The sequence below is a fragment of the Cynocephalus volans genome, chromosome 8 (assembly GCF_027409185.1).
Source record: "Cynocephalus volans isolate mCynVol1 chromosome 8, mCynVol1.pri, whole genome shotgun sequence".
Taxonomy (NCBI): Eukaryota; Metazoa; Chordata; class Mammalia; order Dermoptera; family Cynocephalidae; genus Cynocephalus; species Cynocephalus volans.
Window position 1 is genome coordinate 94,760,170 of NC_084467.1, and position 13,171 is coordinate 94,773,340.

General features: G+C 36.1%; 1 protein-coding gene and 1 pseudogene across 6 annotated transcripts in view; one reads left to right on the forward strand and one right to left on the reverse strand.

Annotated features, from left to right (window-relative positions):
• Positions 1–13,171, forward strand: part of NTNG1 (netrin G1) — a 318,889-nt gene that overhangs the window by 137,693 nt on the left and 168,025 nt on the right. The window lies entirely within an intron of this gene.
• On the reverse strand, positions 7,438–8,888 carry LOC134385262 (elongation factor 1-alpha 1-like; annotated as a pseudogene).

Sequence of the window (13,171 nt, forward strand, 5' to 3'; positions counted from 1 at the left end):
GACCTGATAGGAGTCAGAAGTGCTTTCATCCAAAATAGTATCAGCCTAAGTGTATTTAGTAAGTAAAATTTCTTCAAGACTCAGACATCTGATTTTTATTTGCCCTTCTGTTTGTTTATATTTTTTTACAGCTGGCTGATATAGGGATCTGAACCCTATACCTTGGTGTTATCAGCATCATGCTTTCCAAAGTGAGCTAACTGTCCAGCTCTTATTTGCCCTTCTGGAAATTCCATTTATGTTTGCTTTTGAAAATAATTTTTAATTAAAATCATCCCATGGATTTTACACTGTGTTCAGTTTTCAGTGTCAGAAAATGGTTGTGTAATTACATTAGGGTTCGTTGGGATGTGTGGGAAGAATCATTTATGTTCTTTCTTTTTTAAAGTGGATCCCTGTGGAACAAGTTATGTCACTGATTTTTCTGTACATCTGGCCCAACTTTGCTTCGTTACCTATATCTTTGGTCCACTCCTTTTTGTTCATTTGTTGTGGATATATCCATCTTTGCTTTGCTTCATATTAACAGTTCCTCTTGCTTCTATGGTGGATTAAATAATCCAGCTTCTTTCAAGTGTTGGAAACATCAAATAACCTTGCTGTTTGCTACTGGTTTTCCGGTGCCATAAAGAAACTGCATGTGATGAGATTTGGCTTATGCAATTGAAACCTGAAGGGAGCAACGGGTTTGTGGTGTAATCATGAGGAGAGCAGGTCTGGACGTCTGTCTGAGTTAGCTTCAGTTTCTGCTTCTTTGAATTACAGTTATGGGAACACTCTGTTTCTTCATCTTGAAAATGGAGATGATAATATAAATTTTGTAGGATTGTTTGTAGACTAACAATAATCAATATAAAGAACCAGAGATATAGTAGGAATTTATAACTTATAGCTATCATTATGAATGCATATAAAGTAGATATGTATGTATGTATAAATTGTATAAATGATACAAACCAGAAAAAAACTAGCTAATGTAAAATACGACAGAATCAAGAATCAAAATTGTTTCAACAATTGTTACACTTAACAAGTATTAAATTTAGGTTACAAAAGTGGGCTACTTGTTGCCTAATTCAGTAGGCATTTTAACACTTTTGTTTAACTCTATTTTAGTGCAAAATTTGTCACTGCTGACCACATTTACTCTCTGGAAACTTCCTATTCTCTTGATTCTCTTCCTACTCTCTCTCCTTATTTTCTTCTAACCTCTTTGGCTCATCCATCTTCATCTCTTTTAGGCTCTTATCTGCCTCAGTTCATCCTTTTAATGGTGGTGTTTACTCCACTGAGCAAGGTTCCATCCTCAACCTTCTGATCTTCTTATTTTATATATCTTCCATGGATTTGGCTATCAGTTTCACTAGTAACCACCAGGTACACATACAGTTACTGACTATCGCCCAGTAATCCCATACCAATATTCTAAAAGAAAGCTCATTGAGCCTTCATAAAATTTTCACCTTCAGCTAATTGACCATCTTGATGAATGATATCACCATTTACTCAGATACTCAAGCCGGAAATCCAGACTCTTCAAAACTACTTACTGCCCCTTACTATTAGCTCCATCAACCAAATCGTGCAATTTTGTTATTTCTTTTAATATGGTATGCCTATTTCTTCCTTGATCATCCCCCAGCCTCTTTCATATTTAGTTTTTTTTCCATAATTCTTACCTGAATTTCAGTAGCCACTTCACTGGACTTGCTGCCTCACTACCTTCTCTCCTTGCCAGATTGCCATCAACCCTGTTATCTTAGTATAGTATAGCATAGATTTTGAATTAGATGTACCTGTATTTAAGTTCCAGTTCCACTCTTTATGGTCAAATTATTTGACTTATTTTAGATGGCTATAAAATAGGGATAATAATATACATATCATCAGATTGCTGGGAACATTAAATTTGAAATTATATGTGATAGAAGGGAACCTCAGTAAAATTTATTTACTGTTATTTTCTATACAAATTTGACTATGTCACTTTCCTGCTTAAAATCCTTTAATGACACCCAATAACTTTTAAGATAAAATTCAGTTACATCTGCTTAGCTGACCAATTATCTCATGGCCCTAACTCTAGATTCTTCTTTCAGCATTGCCCCTCTTATGCCCTTTACTCTGGACTATTCTATTTCTAAGCTATTTTCTGGATCCATACAACCTTAGGCCTCTCACACCTCTCTGACCTTATACATGTTCTTCCTGTGCTTTCCTGGAGAATGCAGTTCTTCCCTTTAAAACCTACATATTGTCTGACTTATAAAGATATTCTTTGCAATAGTCTAGGTGACCATACGTCCTGGTTTGCCAAGGATAGTCTTAGTTTACACCTGTTGTCTCTCTGTAATTATTAATAACACTACCTTTCACTCTCATAGAGTTGGATGATACATTATATGATCTCCCTACTTGTTCCCAGGCTAAGCTAGGCATCCCCTATTTTCTGTTTCTATAGCCCTTTGCACTCCTCCTCTGCTCTAGATATATCACATTATTTTTTAAATTTTCATTGTTTTGCAGATTCCCATTTATCTGTCTCTCCCACCAGACCATGAGCTCCTGGAGGGCATGAATTTAATCTCATTTGTTTTCACATCATTTATTCTTAACACAGTGCCTGGAAAACATGAAGTGTTGTTTACTAATTACAGCATTCTGTCTTCCTAATTCCACTTTGACTATCTATGAAACTCTAAATAAGGAAAGATGCTTTAGCAACAAATGCAAAAATTAATGAGAATTAAGTTGGTTCTCTATTACTCTCGAAATACCACCGGGGTAAGTATGAACACCATAGAGAATTATCTTCATTGCATGTGGTGTGCTCCCTGGCCCTGCTTTGCTTTGTGCTATAGAGCCAACTCCCACCTCTCCATTCAGCTCTCTCTCTTATATTTGCCCTCTCTCACTCGCTAGAAAACTGCATTAATTCATAAAACAAATATAAATGCCAGCTAGTTTTCCCTTTTGCGTGGAAACCTGTTGCTGACCCAAGCTTCCAAACTTCATCCTCTGTGTTCCACTGAGTAATTATAAAACAGCTAGCATTTATTGAGAGCTTACCTTATGCCAGGTCTCTATAAGCACTTTTTATATATTTGTTAATTTAATACTGTGAGGGGTAAGTAGGGAGTATCCTTGGTGCTATAAACCATTCTGAACTGAGGGTTCCTTCTCTAACTAGCCCTGGATTTTGTTCTCTAACTCACATCTTTAATTAATCTATGTCCATATCCAGCATTGCTAGAAGATAAGAATTGTCTTCCTATGTTGGGAACAAAAAGAACTTTACTCTGGAGGATATCATATGCCAACAACTCACCCAGGACCTAGAGGACAACTTTCAAAAATAGCTGCTCCAACATAAGCAACATAATAACCAAATACAAGGCACATTGTATGGGACCTGATTCAGCAATTTAAATGTAAAAAAGACATTTTTGAATCATTAGGAGAAATTTGAATAAGATTATGCATTGTGAGATATTAAGAATTATTTTTAATTTTGTTAGATGTGATAATATCATTATAGTTATTTTTTTTAAATTGTCTTAACAGTTAAGGATGCATTTTGTAGCTTTAAGAGTGAATGACCTGACATGTAAGATACATGTTTTAAAGTATTCTAGCAAAAAATAAAAAATTTTAAAAAGAGAGGAGAAGAAACAGGGGCAGGGGTGATAAAAGAAACAAGATGAACAAAATATTGATAATTGCAGGAGTTGGGTGATAGGTGAATGGTTGTTCACTATACTATTCTTTGACTTTCGTGTATGTTTGAAAATTTTATATTAAAAATGTAACAAATGATGATTCTGGGCACCCCACTCCAGTAATACAGAATCGAGATTACTGGGAGAGGATCCCTGGAATCTGCATTATTAAAAAGCTCCCCAGGTCATTCTTACATGCTCTGAAATTTAAGAGTGACTGACTGAGATTTAAGATGTCAGAATTATTTCTCTAATAAATCCATTTCTCTCCAAAACAACAATTGCTGCTGTTCAAGACATCCAAGAAAAATCTTAACTTCAAGGATGAAAATATCAACAGATCAATCTCAAAAATGAAAACAATAGCAGCAATTCTGCTACACAGCAGAGCCAAGTTATAAGTGCATAGAAATAAGTCTGATCTATTTCATGAAATAGAAGACATGTTTCTAAAAATTACCTACTTGTTATTCCTAATGAAATAAAAGAGGACATTGTTTCTATTGAGCGAAAGCAGACCTGGATAAAAAGAGCATGCTACATAATGAAAATGACAATAACTGAAATAAAAATCTTATTTGAAAGTACTAAAAAGCAGACCTGACATTGCAGATAATCAAATCAGCCATACCCCTCCCCCCGAATGCTAGAAAATGAAATCACGGATTGAAAAAATGATTCAGAATATAATGGGAAAAGAGGTCAGTCATGATGATAAAACCTATAGACTCAACAAATGGATCAAAATTAATCATTAAAGCTATAATAAAATGTATTTTAGAATTCTGGGGATAATAAGACCCAAAACTAGCAGTTGAATTTATCATGTCCCAGGTAACATGAGTAATCAGGGTAATGACACAAATCGTATCTTGTTATAATCTTTAAATTATCAAAGACCGTGATGATGAATTTCATAAGTTTCAGAGTAGAAAAGTCAGGTAACTTCAACAGGAGTGAAAGTTGCCTTTTTTCTTAGTTATCATCTGCACTGTCATAGGCCTGAAGACAATGGAGCAACTCTAGTATTTCTGGGAGGAAATCATGAGTTGTTACTCACATGAGAAGGTATCCTCAGATGTGTAACATAGCAGAGAATATGTGACTCAGTAACCTATTTTGCCAAAGTCTTCACAAATATAGTTAGAATCATTGATGAAGAAATCAAGAAAAGATTCTTATAGCCTTTAGATCATATTTTATGATAATATTCTTTTGCGTTAGTTCTAAGCTGCATGTTTTCCCCTCATTTTAACATTGCTGAAGTCAGGATGCATCTTCCAATAATGGTGTCCTACATTTACTGTTTGACAGGTGGCAGTTGTGATATAGTTTTCATTGCCTGCACATGCACAAATCTGGCTGGAGTCCCTGTTGACGTGACTGAACAAAGGCAGCTCCTTGATGTTTCAAAAAACAAAACATTTCAGGGCAATTGGAAAAAGGAACGAATCCTGATTCTTGCCTGAAAACCTTCTATTGTCATCTTCTAGTAAGATCAAGAAAATACAAGAATCAAAATTTGAAAAATGATGTTAACACCTTGGGAGAAAAATTCTGCAGGTGGTAAACAGTATCTTGTTACCTTGGATTATGGATATATATGGCTAGTGTTGCCTTGGCTTACGGGTACATTATCCTATTCTCTCGACTAATATGCATCTTGGAAATTTTTTGAAATTAAAGTCTTTTTAAAAATTGGAAGAAGAAAAAGAAGAAGAAGGATCAAGAAGAGAAGAAAAGGAGATAATTCATTCCTAGTGCTCCCGATTGCCCAGATGATTTGGGGGAGAAAAGCACTAATATGGGTAACTCAAAGTTGCAAAGTGATTCAGGAAAGTCAATCTAACCAATTAAATGTATATTTTTATTTTTATATATGCACAAGAGTTCTGTCTGATGCAAATATGCACCTAGGTCTAGAAGCCTTTCTTTAAGTATAAAATAAAAATTTAAATAGCACAGTATTATGTCATAATTTAGTTTGAAGCAATTTTTTCTTCCTGAGTGGTACGTACAGTGGTACTTCTTACAATCACTGGTGTATTAGATTCTATGCACTACAGAAATAGCTATTATTTATGAGGCACTTGCTGTGATCTGGGCATTGTTTTAAGGGCTTTACATTTCTTATTTATTTCTTAAAAGGACCCTGTAAGGCAGGTTCTCTTATTATTCCCACTTTACAGATGGAGGAACTGAAACATAGGAAAGTTAGGTAAAGTATCCAATATCTGACAGCTGGTAAGCAGCAGAGACCAAACTCAAATCCAAGCAGTATGATTCCAGTGCCCAAACCTGTAACCCCTATATCAGTGCTTTAGAAAGACTTTAGGATGAGGAACATCATTTTGCTCACTTTATGTACGTACAGGTGAGGAACTGAGACCCAGAAAAGTTAAGCAGCTTGCAAGAAGCATGCAATAAGCTCATGATCGAATATGGTCTGATCTTATTCTGTTTATTCCACCTTATATCTGGCTTTCTCAAAAATACCCATTGTAAATATTCAAACCCTACACACATACACACAATTCCCATTATTGCCACCATTGGCAGCATAACTGATTGAAACAAATGGAGTAAATTTTAAGAGGGAGCTAGGCTGTTTGTTTACGTTGTTTAATCATCACAACAGTGCTTCAATACCATTACCATGTTCCTCTGTAACTGCTTGAAGAAATGAAGTCTTATAGAGGACAGATAACTTGTGCCAGGTTCCAGAACACTTCTGTGGAAAACAGGAATGCAAACCAAGACATATCTGCCACAAAAGCCCATGGTCTTTGATTTTCCAAAAATGATTAAACATAGTTACTAATAGCGGCAAGTAAGCTTGTTGCTACAGCAGAGGTTGCACACTGGCAGCTTGCAGTTTGAATTTTGCCTGTAGAGGTGGTGGGCTTGTCGCAAGCAATATCAATTTTTAAATACTGAGAAATCACCTAAAGTTTGGATTTTTGTACTTTCTCTGGAAAAAAATGAGAGAATTTGGCAGTACTGGATCTGAACACCTACAGGGCAGTAATTAGCTACAGCTGAGTAGCTATTGCTCCCCTAACCCAGGGCCTGAGTTCCCCAGTTCACCCCAGTTCACCCAAACACAGACACTCGATCTTTTTATACACTTTGCTTGTCTGGCCCATATGCCTGACCTCAAATCTAAATGGTCATGGTAATTAAAACAGCTATTTACATGAAAACAACAAACTGTGACAGTTGCAGACAACTATTAGAATTTTTTTAAGTTAGAAGAAGTTAGATCTGTTTTATGATATTTGGTTCAGAAATATATGTGGTAGTCCTTTAAAGGTGGCTCCAGATCAAGCATGTGCCTCATTCCTTTATTTATTTATTTGTTTGTTTGTTTGTTTGTTTGTTTGTTTATTTATTTATTTATTTATTTATTTTTATTATTATTTTTATCTCATTAAACTTTGTTTTAATAGGTCTCAAAATTCTGAGACAGATATTTGGTCAAGTTGTTTCCATTAGAAAGTACTGATTTTAAAAACTAAAATCTTAAAACTGCCACACACACATACACACACACACACACACACACAAAATGGTCCATAAAACACTCTCCTTTCCTTCTGGAGGTTTTATGATGCATTGTTATCATTAACTAGTCTTTTACTATTAAACTTAAATGGCCAATTGAGATGAACAGTTCTGAGACCATTTTTCCACCTCTGATTAAGACTGGAGTGGCAGGTATTAGGGATAATATTCATTAAGCCTTCTGAGCTTTCTGGGCAGACTTGGTGACCTTGCCAGCTCCAGCAGCCTTTTTGTCCACTGCTTTCCTGACACCCACAGCAACTGTCTGTCTCAAAAGACGAATGGCAAAATGACCCAGAGGAGGAGTCAGAGAAGCTCTCAACATGGGCTTGCAGGAACCATATCAATGATGGTGGTATCACCAGATTTCAAGAATTTAGGGCCATCTTCCTGCTTCTTACCAGAACGGCGATTGACCCCTTCCTTCAGGCCAGCCAACTTGCAAGCAATGTGAGCTGTGTGACAATCCAATACAGGGGCACCGCCAGCACTGATTTCACCTAGATGGTTCAGGATAATCACCTGAGCAGTGAAGCCATTTGCTTCAGTTGGTGGGTCATTTTTGCTGTCACCAGCAATGTTGCCACAAAGAACATCTTTGACAGACACGTTCTTAACATAGAAGCCCACATTGTCTCCAGGAAGAGCTTCACTCAAAGCTTCATGGTGCATTTCAACAGACTGACTTTTCCTCCATTGTAATGTTGACCGGAGCAAAGGTGACCATCATACGAGTTTGAAAATGCCAGTCTCTACTCGGCCCACAGGGACAGTACCAATACTATCAATTTTGTAGACAGCCTGGAGGGGCAGATGTAGACACCAATTCTGTAGACATCCTGGAGGGGCCTTCTGCAAGGGCTTGTCTGTTGGACAAGTTGGTGGCAAGATGCAATCCAGAGCTTCAAACAGTGTGGATCCACTGGCATTGCCATCTTTCTGGGTGACTTTCCATCCTTTGAACCAAGGCACATTAGCACTTGGCTCCACAATATTGTCATCATTCCAACAGAAATTGGCACAAATGCTACTGTGTCAGGGTTGCAGCTGTGTCGGAGCTGTCATTTTCTTAATGTAGGTGCTGACTTCCTTAACGATTTCCTTGCATCTCTTCTGGCTATAGGGTGGCTCAGTGGAATCCATTTTGTTAACACCAACAATCAGTTGTTTCACACCCAGCGTGGAAGCCATAAGAACATGCTCATGGGTCTGCCAATTCTTGGAGATACCAGCTTCAGACTCACCAACACCAGCAACAACTACCAGGACAGCACAGTCAGCCTGAGATGTGGCTGGAATCATGTTTTTGATGAAGTCTCTGTGTCCTGGGGCATCAATGATAGTCGTATAATACTTGCTGGTCTCCGATTCCCACAGGGAGATAGCAGTGGTGATACCAGACTCATGCTCAGCTTTCTGTTTATCCACGACCCAGGCATACTTGAAGGAGCCCTTTCCCATCTCAGCAGCCTCCTTCTCAAACTTTTTGATGGTTCTTTTGTCAATGCCACCACATTTATAGATCAGATGGCCAGTAGTGGTGGACTTGCCTGAACCAATGTGTCCAATGATGACAATGTTAACATGAGTCTTCTCCTTTTTCATTCTGGCTTTGATTTAGCAGTGGTTTTCATGACTCCTGTGTTCTGGCAGCAAACCCATTGCCCGTGTTTTAAAATTGGAGAGTAATATTTGTGTTTCCAAAATTAACAATTTTATGTTTTACTTTCACGTACTAAGATCCTACAGTCAGATTCAATGTTAAAATTTTAAGACTTAGTAACTAATTACAATAAGATATTTAAAGGTTAATAATATTCTTGAAAATCCAAACTGCATTTTTAAAATGTATATCAGCAAACTTATTTAGAGAGAATTTTAAGGGCTTTTGGGAAAAAAGGATTTTATAAATCCAAATAACTGCAGTGACTGAATAGATTTTCTTTTTCCTGCCCAGAAGCTGAGGGCTTTTTGAGATCAGTATTTTTTCACATTTTTTGCTTATAAAAGTCCTGTATTAGACTCTAGGTAGATATCAATTAGAAAAAAATGTTGATTTTTATACAGAATACCTATATAGGAACACATTATTGGTATATTTATTTCTTTTAAAAACTTATTAGAAAGAAAAATACCATGCAATGTTTAGATTTATTTTCGTTTTTACTCTGGAGGGGTAAGCATTTGTATTGTCTTTGAAAGCCTTCATATGTCATTGTTCGAGTTGATATCAGTGCTTACCACTAGCAGCTTTCAGTGGCTGAGAGTGGTGCGATAGGAGGCTAAAGTGAATCCCAGACAAACACGGAAAGAAACGAAAATGCGGGAGGAATGAGGAGGAGCCTCCAAGTCTGCATCGATTAGGGTTGCATTCTGGTAGGGAGCATCCACCCAGAAATGGTCTCCTTCCTCTCCTGGCTGTCTCCAAACCCATTTGATGTGCACTTCAGTAAAAAAGTAAGGAACATGATCAACAGACAACTGGATTTTTAAAATGTGGTAAATATACACAATGGAATACTACTCTGCCATAAAAAGGAATGATATTCTGCCTTTCACAGCAACATGGACAAACTTAGGGAAAATTATGTTAAGTGAAATAAGCCAGGCACAGAAAGAGAAATACCACATGTCCTCACTCATAAGTCAGAGCTCAAAAAAATAAAATAAATAAACAAAAAAAGAAAGGTAAAACAATCACAATAATTCATTAAACTTTCAAAAGGAGAGAACAGAACTGAAGCCACCAGAGGTGGGAAGCGGGGCAGGGAGGTTACCAAAAAGTTGGTAAAGGGCCACAGAAAATGATTACGTTGAATAATGTTGAACTTACTAATTATCCCGATTTAAGCATGACATATTGCCCACAGGGATGAATATTCAACTCCGTACCCCACAGATATGTACAATCATCTTTCAATTAAAAATAAATAAATAAACCAAAAAGTAGGAAACATGTACCCTCAATATGCACACACTTATTTATATGAATATTGAATAAATGCCCTACTGCAATAATACATTTTGTACATTATAAAACATATCAAAATAAGAAGTTTTAAAGGATGAGATAGAAATAGACGTTCCAGTATTTTCTTCAGTTCCCCTAACGGACTACTGCGTGCACTCTTTGTTGTGTCTTCCCAGTTGTTTCCCAAAGTCTATTCTATGCGACACCAGTTTAATGTCATTTTAATAAGTATTTCATTAGAAAGTGTTTAATTGTCAAGTAAGTTTGGAAATGCTAGGTTAAAATTCCTTGCCATATAACTTACATTATTAATATAAAATCCTGTCATGAATCTTTATAAGGGAGAGTATCTACATGGCTAATATTCCTCCAAGACCCCCTTTGGGAAATCCTGCTCTTTTCAAATTTTCTGAAGATCATCTTTGCTTGCTGTTTGCCAGTTCTTTCTTTTGGGTCCCCATATAACCCCAGGAAGACCCTTTTCAACAATTCCCAGCCTCTTTGTATCGCAAGCCTTTCACGTCACTGACTCTTCCTTTCTTCCCATGCCGTCCCCTTTGCACCCAGAAAATAAGATATTTTTGAAAAAGCCCTGTTTAGGTCTTAACCTTTGCTCCCCTCTTGCCTGTGCAATTGGGTTACCTTGGCTTTAGACAAAACCTGTCAGCCTAGATTCAATAGTTTCTAGGATGAATCCTGGTCTTAGGTAAAAGGAATTTAAGGTAAATCTGTCCCATAATTTGGGACTCACCACAAATTCACTCTTCCTGTTTAGTCTTGATCATATATAGGAACACTTATTCTGATAACCTTCTTGTTCCTGGGACCCAGACCCCCCTTTATACTCCATTAATGATAACCAGGTTACTGCTAACCTGCCTGACACCTGACCATTTCCAAAAAAAAATTTTTAAACTTCTGCTGTACAGAGAAAATACTTTTCAAGGCTCAAACAAAATAAAATACTAGTTAGATTCTGTTCAGGGACTACTGTAAGGTACCAATATTCTGATCCATTAAATAAAAAAAACTTAGATTTGGTTCTATCCACATTCTGCCACTTATTAGCCATGAGACCTCAACAGATCCCAGTTTCCTCATCTGTAAAAATTAAAATAATAACAGTATATTTCTAATAGGGTTTGTTTGTTTGTTTAGAGAATCAAATGATTTAATACATGTGAAGTAATTAGAATAGAAACTCAGAACAGTCCTGGCACATCATAGGCCAACAACAAAATATTCACTTTTAATTATTATTATCATAAATATTATTGTTGTTGTTGTTTTAGACAAATGTATTAGGTGTTCTGAAGAAAATTGGGCCTATTCAATAAAAACAAACATTTGTGTTTTATGTGAGGGTCCAAAAGTTCACATTTTATTTCTAGTTTTAATAATTTTTCAAGTATTGCTCAACACTGATTGTTCTTAATATATGTCAAAATAATAGAGTAGAAAAATAATGTTGACCCACTTTGGTCTTTTGATGTGTATCCTAATAATTATCCTCTCCATTTGTTTTTATCTACTACCTTTTTCATGGCATCAACAGACCACACTGCACAAAGGCAGTCTTTCTGGGAGGAATGTTTCCTTTTGAAGGCAAGACTACAGATGACTCACAAAAATATTCCTCACTTCTTTAAGTTACCTTGGTATTTTGTTTCATTTTGTATTGTTTTATATTTCTTTCGCTACAATAGTAAAACATGATTTGGCCATCAGATATTAATAAATTACTGCATTTAAAGTTTGGCAACATTTGTTTTAAAGCTTGGGCAGTCCACCATTCAGTAATAAGTGTAAATATTTTCCCTTACCCTGTAGGCTCTTGAGCCATCAAATACTGTACTAAAACAATACTGATCCTGCAGCAACGTAAAAAAGAAGGCTAGCAATAAGGACAATGTGATTTTACACTTTAATATCTAATATTAGATCCAGAGTCCAATATAAAATAATCTAATATTTAAAATTCAATATCTTCTGACTTCCCAGTTCTGAAATCACTTGAGTAGACCAGTGCAATCCATTCAGGACAAGTAGATTTTCTGCTGATGTGGTCCTGAACTAATATTGAGGAAGATTTAAAATTGCCTAAAATCAATCCTTTTATTGGTTTCTGTTAGTGAAAGTTAACCATAGCAGATTAATGAGATTAGAAGGTGAGGAATAAAGAAGACATTTATCCAATAATCTTAGCCATAGAGCATCCTGGTTACTAACTAAAAAGATTTAGCCAATAAATGAGAGAGATTTTTTTTTGCATTAGGAACATATCCTGTGTTTTCAAAATTACAATGTAGATATTAGCAAATTAGTCCCATACTTAGCCGTTCTTTCAAGACTGTATTTATCCTTTCCTTCTTCACTACATTCCTTTGCACTCTGTCATCAAACATTGATCAGTCTTAAAAGTACATTGCTTGATCCTCTCGCCCATTTAAACTACTCTCCCATTTTCCCTGCCTTCATTTTCAGACTTCTCTAATAAGTGCTTTGAACCTTTGCCACCTTTTTTTTTTTTAAATCATTGCACCATTCTCTAGTGAGATGATGTCTGCCTTAATACCCTATTATAACAAGTATTTCCAACATCATCGACAACCACTTTCAAGACAAATCAAAAGATTTTTCTTACTCCTTATCTTCTCTCAAGTATCTGGCACTATCGATCACACACTTTTTTTTTTCCTTCTGGCATTTTAAAAGAATTTTTTTTTTCTTTATTCTCTAGGTTATGAATTGCCTTTTCATTTTCTTAGAGGTCAGATTAAATTTTTATGTCTCTCCTTGTACACACATTCAACTATCTGGAGTGGCCTAAATTATATGTAGTAACTCAAGTATGAGTTGTAAGCTGCCAATAAAATCAGCTCTAACTAGATATGGTATTTTCACATTTATGATCAAA